The sequence below is a fragment of the Micrasema longulum genome, unplaced genomic scaffold (genome assembly GCF_059751315.1).
Source record: "Micrasema longulum isolate JH-2025_06_02 unplaced genomic scaffold, ASM5975131v1 h1tg001886l, whole genome shotgun sequence".
NCBI lineage: Eukaryota > Metazoa > Arthropoda > Insecta > Trichoptera > Brachycentridae > Micrasema > Micrasema longulum.
This window is the reverse complement of record NW_028279060.1, coordinates 20001-27560: the sequence shown is the minus strand read 5'-3', so window position 1 is coordinate 27560 and position 7560 is coordinate 20001. Positions and strand designations below refer to the sequence as shown.

At 50.5% G+C, this 7560-nt stretch overlaps 2 non-coding genes and 1 pseudogene across 2 annotated transcripts; all 3 read left to right on the top strand.

Moving 5' to 3' along the window:
- Positions 1-3254: 3254 nt before the first annotated feature.
- LOC148273658 (small subunit ribosomal RNA) lies at positions 3255-5194 on the top strand. Its single transcript, XR_015824515.1, has one exon. It is a non-coding gene; the product is annotated as a small subunit ribosomal RNA (ribosomal RNA).
- A 284-nt stretch (positions 5195-5478) lies between these two features.
- Positions 5479-5640, top strand: LOC148273657 (5.8S ribosomal RNA). The gene has a single exon (XR_015824513.1). It is a non-coding gene; the product is annotated as a 5.8S ribosomal RNA (ribosomal RNA).
- A 329-nt stretch (positions 5641-5969) lies between these two features.
- Positions 5970-7560, top strand: part of LOC148273656 (large subunit ribosomal RNA) — a 5458-nt pseudogene continuing 3867 nt past the window's right edge.

Genomic DNA, 7560 nt, shown 5'->3' with positions numbered 1-7560 from the left:
TCCTCCCGGCGAGACGTCTCGCGGCGGTCGCGAGCGCGCTCCGCGTGAAACTTAAATTTTTCGTTTATCGAATATTTCCACCGAGCGACGATCCGAAATGCACCCCCGCCGATTTTTATTTCGTTCCTCCTTCCGATTCGAAAGTGAATGTGAAATTAAAAAAAAAAAAAAAAAAAAAAAACTTAGAAATAATTTATACCCTCTCGCCGAGTTTTAATGCGAGAACGAGGCCCCCTCCCGGCGAGACGTCTCGCGGCGGTCGCGAGCGCGCTCCGCGTGAAACTTAAATTTTTCGTTTATCGAATATTTCCACCGAGCGACGATCCGAAATGCACCCCCGCCGATTTTTATTTCGTTCCTCCTTCCGATTCGAAAGTGAATGTGAAATTAAAAAAAAAAAAAAAAAAAAAAACTTAGAAATAATTTATACCCTCTCGCCGAGTTTTAATGCGAGAACGAGGCCCCCTCCCGGCGAGACGTCTCGCGGCGGTCGCGAGCGCGCTCCGCGTGAAACTTAAATTTTTCGTTTACTTCACTGAGCGACGATCCGAAATGCACCCCCGCCGATTTTTATTTCGTTCCTCCTTCCGATTCGAAAGTGAATGTGAAATTAAAAAAAAAAAAAAAAACAAAAAAACTTAGAAATATTTTATACCCTCTCGCCGAGTTTTAATGCGAGAACGAGGCCCCCTCCCGGCGAGACGTCTCGCGGCGGTCGCGAGCGCGCTCCGCGTGAAACTTAAATTTTTCGTTTACTTCACTGAGCGACGATCCGAAATGCACCCCCGCCGATTTTTATTTCGTTCCTCCTTCCGATTCAAAAGTGAATGTGAAATTAAAAAAAAAAAAAAAACAAAAAAACTTAGAAATATTTTATACCCTCTCGCCGAGTTTTAATGCGAGAACGAGGCCCCCTCCCGGCGAGACGTCTCGCGGCGGTCGCGAGCGCGCTCCGCGTGAAACTTAAATTTTTCGTTTATCGAATATTTCCACCGAGCGACGATCCGAAATGCACCCCCGCCGATTTTTATTTCGTTCCTCCTTCCGATTCAAAAGTGAATGTGAAATTAAAAAAAAAAAAAAAACAAAAAAACTTAGAAATATTTTATACCCTCTCGCCGAGTTTTAATGCGAGAACGAGGCCCCCTCCCGGCGAGACGTCTCGCGGCGGTCGCGAGCGCGCTCCGCGTGAAACTTAAATTTTTCGTTTACTTCACTGAGCGACGATCCGAAATGCACCCCCGCCGATTTTTATTTCGTTCCTCCTTCCGATTCAAAAGTGAATGTGAAATTAAAAAAAAAAAAAAAAACAAAAAAACTTAGAAATATTTTATACCCTCTCGCCGAGTTTTAATGCGAGAACGAGGCCCCCTCCCGGCGAGACGTCTCGCGGCGGTCGCGAGCGCGCTCCGCGTGAAACTTAAATTTTTCGTTTATCGAATATTTCCACCTAGCGACGATCCGAAATGCACCCCCGCAGATTTTTATTTCGTTCCTCCTTCCGATTCAAAAGTGAACGTGAAATTAAAAAAAAAAAAAAAAAACTTAGAAATAATTTATACCCTCTCGCCGAGTTTTAATGCGAGAACGAGGCCCCCTCCCGGCGAGACGTCTCGCGGCGGTCGCGAGCGCGCTCCGCGTGAAACTTAAATTTTTCGTTTACTTCACTGAGCGACGATCCGAAATGCACCCCCGCCGATTTTTATTTCGTTCCTCCTTCCGATTCAAAAGTGAATGTGAAATTTAAAAAAAAAAAAAAAACAAAAAAACTTAGAAATAATTTATACCCTCTCGCCGAGTTTTAATGCGAGAACGAGGCCCCCTCCCGGCGAGACGTCTCGCGGCGGTCGCGAGCGCGCTCCGCGTGAAACTTAAATTTTTCGTTTATCGAATATTTCCACCGAGCGACGATCCGAAATGCACCCCCGCCGATTTTTATTTCGTTCCTCCTTCCGATTCGAAAGTGAATGTGAAATTAAAAAAAAAAAAAAAAAAAAAAACTTAGAAATAATTTATACCCTCTCGCCGAGTTTTAATGCGAGAACGAGGCCCCCTCCCGGCGAGACGTCTCGCGGCGGTCGCGAGCGCGCTCCGCGTGAAACTTAAATTTTTCGTTTATCGAATATTTCCACCGAGCGACGATCCGAAATGCACCCCCGCCGATTTTTATTTCGTTCCTCCTTCCGATTCAAAAGTGAATGTGAAATTAAAAAAAAAAAAAAAAACAAAAAAACTTAGAAATATTTTATACCCTCTCGCCGAGTTTTAATGCGAGAACGAGGCCCCCTCCCGGCGAGACGTCTCGCGGCGGTCGCGAGCGCGCTCCGCGTGAAACTTAAATTTTTCGTTTATCGAATATTTCCACCGAGCGACGATCCGAAATGCACCCCCGCCGATTTTTATTTCGTCCCTCCTTCCGATCCAAATGTGAATGTGAAATAAAAAAAAAAATAAAAAATAAAAAATAAAAAAAAAAAACAAAAATATTTCCTACCCAAATTATAAGTCTAATTTTTCAATCATAATCTCTTTCCATATTCGTCTTCTCAAACGAAAAAAGAAAAGAAAAAATAAAATCATCTCGCAGAATTTGCCAAGTCCCGACCGTACCGCGCGTTTTACCCATCGGCTCATTTACGTTTCGCCTGAAACGCGCGTAGGCTCCCCGCATGGCTGGCGGCCCGGCGTGCGAGACGCCGACACCCGTCGCCGTACGTATATTATGCGCGTCTCTCATGGCGTTAGCTAAAATACATTTTTCACCGCGTTCGCACATTGCGGCGGCCGATATGCCGCGCCGGCTTTACATTTGCGAAAATCAACGTCGTGTGGCCGTTCAGCTCCTTTGTGCGGCTGAGCGAGCATTGCACTTCGCCCGTGTTACAAACTCTGGAGTTCCGCGCAAGCAGAGAACACCGTGAACAAAAACGAGAACGGTCGTAGGATTCTAATCCACGTCCCCACTATTGCCGCGCCGAAGGCGTGCGCTCTCGTACGTTAATATTTGACGAAAGGGAATTAAATTTTTGGCCAAAGAGAAGATCCATGTGGTCCGTCTCGTCAGGTCCAGCGTTCACTTGTTAAAAAGTGAATTTAAAAGTAAAACGAACAGACTCGTGAATCGCGAGAGTGCAAACTCGAGCGAGCGAGAATGTGAGTTATATAGGTGCGAACATAAAGAGCGTGTCGCGGCGGGTGACTCCGTCGCGCCTCAGACGCCCTTCGTATCCTGGAGCGATATAGAAATGAACAGCTCCCTGGTTGATCCTGCCAGTAATCATATGCTTGTCTCAAAGACTAAGCCATGCAAGTCTCAGTAAAAGCCGAATTAAGGTGAAACCGCGAATGGCTCAATATATCAGTTTTGGTTCCTTAGATCGTACATAGTTACTTGGATAACTGTGGCAATTCTAGAGCTAATACATGCAAACGAGGTCCTGACCGGCAACGGGAGGGATGCTTTTATTAGATCAAAAACCAATCGGCGGCGGGGTTCGCGCCCCGTCCGTCGCCATTCGAGATGATTCTAGATAACTTTGTGCTGATCGCACGGTCTAGCACCGGCGACGCATCTTTCAAATGTCTGCCTTATCAACTGTCGATGGTAGTTTATGCGACTACCATGGTTGTCACGGGTAACGGGGAATCAGGGTTCGATTCCGGAGAGGGAGCCTGAGAAACGGCTACCACATCCACGGAAGGCAGCAGGCGCGCAAATTACCCACTCCCGGCACGGGGAGGTAGTGACGAAAAATAACGATACGGGACTCGTCCGAGGCCTCGTGATCGGAATGATTACACTTTAAATCCTTTAACGAGGATCCATTGGAGGGCAAGTCTGGTGCCAGCAGCCGCGGTAATTCCAGCTCCAATAGCATATACTAAAGTTGTTGCGGTTAAAAAGCTCGTAGTTGAAATTGTGTCCTGCGGTGTCGGTCTACCGAATGCGGTACGACAGGCACGTCTGCGGGGCTTCTCGCCGGTGCGTCCACCGCCAGTGTGTTGCGGTCGTCCTCGCGGGCGGCCGCGCGCCGAGGCGGGCCGTCGCGGCTGTTTACTTTGAACAAATTAGAGTGCTCAAAGCGGGCTAACACTTGCCTGAATATTGTACGCATGGAATAATAGAATAGGACCTCGGTTCTGTTTTGTTGGCTTTCTGATACCAGAGGTAATGATTAATAGGGACAACTGGGGGCATTCGTATTGCGACGTTAGAGGTGAAATTCTTGGATCGTCGCAAGACGGACTAAAGCGAAAGCATTTGCCAAAGGTGTTTTCATTAATCAAGAACGAAAGTTAGAGGTTCGAAGGCGATTAGATACCGCTGTAGTTCTAACCATAAATGATGCCAGCCAGCGATCCGCCGAAGTTTCATAATTTTAACCCGGTGGGCAGCTCCCGGGAAACCAAAGCTTTCGGGCTCCGGGGGGAGTATGGTTGCAAAGCTGAAACTTAAAGGAATTGACGGAAGGGCACCACCAGGAGTGGAGCCTGCGGCTTAATTCGACTCAACACGGGAAAACTCACCAGGCCCGGACACTGGAAGGATTGACGGATTAACAGCTCTTTCTCGATTCGGTGGGTGGTGGTGCATGGCCGCTCTTAGTTGGTGGAGCGATTTGTCAGGTTAATTCCGGTAACGAACGTAACTCTAGCCTATTAAATAGACGTGCAACCGGTATCACAGGAGTCCGCGGGCGCGCATCTTGCGGCGTTCGCGTCGCGGAAGTGTGTTTCGCGGTCTTCACTACCGGCGTACAATGAAAATCTTCTTAGAGGGACCGGCGGTATATATAGCCGCACGAGATTGAGCAATAGCAGGTCTGTGATGCCCTTAGATGTCCTGGGCCGCACGCGCGCTACACTGAAGGGATCAGCGTGTCCTCCTTGGCCTAACGGCCCGGGTAACCCGATGAAACCCCTTCGTGATAGGGATTGGGGTTTGCAATTCTCCCCCATGAACGAGGAATTCCTAGTAAAAGCGAGTCACCAGCTCGCGTTGATTGCGTCCCTGCCCTTTGTACACACCGCCCGTCGCTACTACCGATGGATGATTTGGTGAGGTCTTCGGACTGGTGCGCGGAAGCTCGTCTCGGGCATCCGACGCGTCGGAAAGTTTGACCGAATTTGATCATTTAGAGGAAGTAAAAGTCGTAACAAGGTTTCCGTAGGTGAACCTGCGGAAGGATCATTTCCTGTGAAATATAATATAAAATGAATTTTCATTCTTTTATATAGTATAAATATATTTATACACACGCGCAGAGCGCAAAATAAGCAAACACTGCGGCGGAATTTCGCCCTAGGGCGCCGCCGCGAACCGCGGACTGCCGGTGTCGCGGGAGGCGGGTCTGTCGGCCCGATTCCCGCGTCCGGCTATATTCTGTGAAAAATGTAATTTTTTTTCCGATAGAGAAAAAAGAAAAAAAACGCAACCGATAAACAATATATATATATATATATATCATAAAACACTATTACCCTGAACGGCGGATCACTCGGCTCGTGGGTCGATGAAGAACGCAGCTAAATGCGCGTCAGAGTGTGAACTGCAGGACACATGAGCATCGACATTTCGAACGCACATTGCGGTCCGAGCAAGACTTAGTTTGTCGACGGACCACTCCTGTTTGAGGGTCGCGCACACAATGCGACCAGACTTCGCCGTCTTCTCTCTTCGGAGAGAAGATTCGGCGAGAGTGTTGCCGGTCTGTCGTCCGCCGGCGCGCGAGCGCCGGACGGACGTCCGGTTAAATTTGACTTGGCGCGCTCTCTCGGTCCCCCCGAGACGCTTTTCGAGCTAGCGACGACGCTGTGAAACCCGCCGCCGGTCCTCACGGGCCGGCGCGCGGGGGCGTTTCTTCGCGCTCTGCGTCGCGCGCGGGTACCGTGCGAAACCGGAGAGCGTTTACATTATTCATATATATGTATATTTATATATATATATATATGAATTTTTTTTTTGTTGTCGACCTCAAATCAGGAGAGATCACCCGCCGAACTTAAGCATATCAGTAAGCGGAGGAAAAGAAACTAACGAGGATTCCCCGAGTAGCGGCGAGCGAAACGGGAAGAGCCCAGCGCTGAATCCTGCGGCCCAGGCGGGCCGCCGGGAAATGTAGCGTTAGGGAGGAGAGTAATATATACACGCGCGGTCATTAGTCACGGCTGCCTGTCCAAGTTCATCTTGAACGGGGCCCGCTTACCCGCAGAGGGTGCCAGGCCCGTGGTGACGGTAGCCGGCCGCGACGGTCTCTCTCCCCAGAGTCGGGTTGCTTGAGAGTGCAGCCCTAAGTGGGTGGTAAACTCCATCTAAGGCTAAATACTACCACGAGACCGATAGCGAACAAGTACCGTGAGGGAAAGTTGAAAAGAACTTTGAAGAGAGAGTTAAAGAGTACGTGAAACCGTTCAGGGGTAAACCTGTGGAACTCAAACGAGCGAACGGAGAGATTCATCGTGTCTTCCGTCGGAGCCCGCGTCCCGGCGCACACCTCCGCCCTTCGGCACTCGTTGTCGGGGCGGGGGGTGTCCGGGTGCGCAGCCGGGCTCCCGGAGCGCGTGCACTTCTCTCTCAGTATAACACCGCGACCCGTTGCGCCTCGGTCGAATGCGCCGTGCGGCTGTCCCGCCTCGCTCCGCGGGGCGGAGCCGCGGCGTCCACGGCCGGGGCGAGTTTTAAAGCGACGGTAGAGAACGAGGATCGCGTCCGCCCCTTCGGAGGGCGTCCGTCGCGTCACAGCGGCTTCCTTCTCGTGGCCCCCGGCGCCCAGTGCGTCGCGGGTGTCGCGTTTCGGATGTCCGTGGCTAGTGGCGCGCTCTCGGACGGGACGCGTCCCGGTCGGCGGTGGTTTTGTTTTGGGCACTCACAGGACCCGTCTTGAAACACGGACCAAGGAGTCTAGCATGTGCGCGAGTCATCGGGAACACTGATAAACCCAGAGGCGAAATGAAAGTGAAAGGTCGGCCTCGAGCCGGCCGCAGGGAAGATGCGCGGGCGTCGTCAGACGCCCCGCCGCATTCCCGAGGCGTTTCGAGAAAGCCCCCGTGCGATTATCGAGACGCACTGAGAGCGTACACGCTGGGACCCGAAAGATGGTGAACTATGCCTGGTCAGGTCGAAGTCAGGGGAAACCCTGATGGAGGACCGAAGCGATTCTGACGTGCAAATCGATCGTCCGAACTGGGTATAGGGGCGAAAGACTAATCGAACTATCTAATAGCTGGTTCCATCCGAAGTTTCCCTCAGGATAGCTGGCGCTCGAGAAACATGACGGAATTTATTCCGCCATTCTGACAGTCTCATCCGGTAAAGCGAATGATTAGAGGCATTGGGGCCGAAATGGCCTCAACCTATTCTCAAACTTTAAATGGGTGAGATCTCCTTCTTGCTCGAAGATGAAGTAGGAGCTCGGATGGGAGTGCCAAGTGGGCCAATTTTGGTAAGCAGAACTGGCGCTGTGGGATGAACCAAACGTCGAGTTAAGGCGCCCAATGAACGCTCATCGGAGACCATAAAAGGCGTTGGTCGCTCATGACAGCAGGACGGTGGCCATGGAA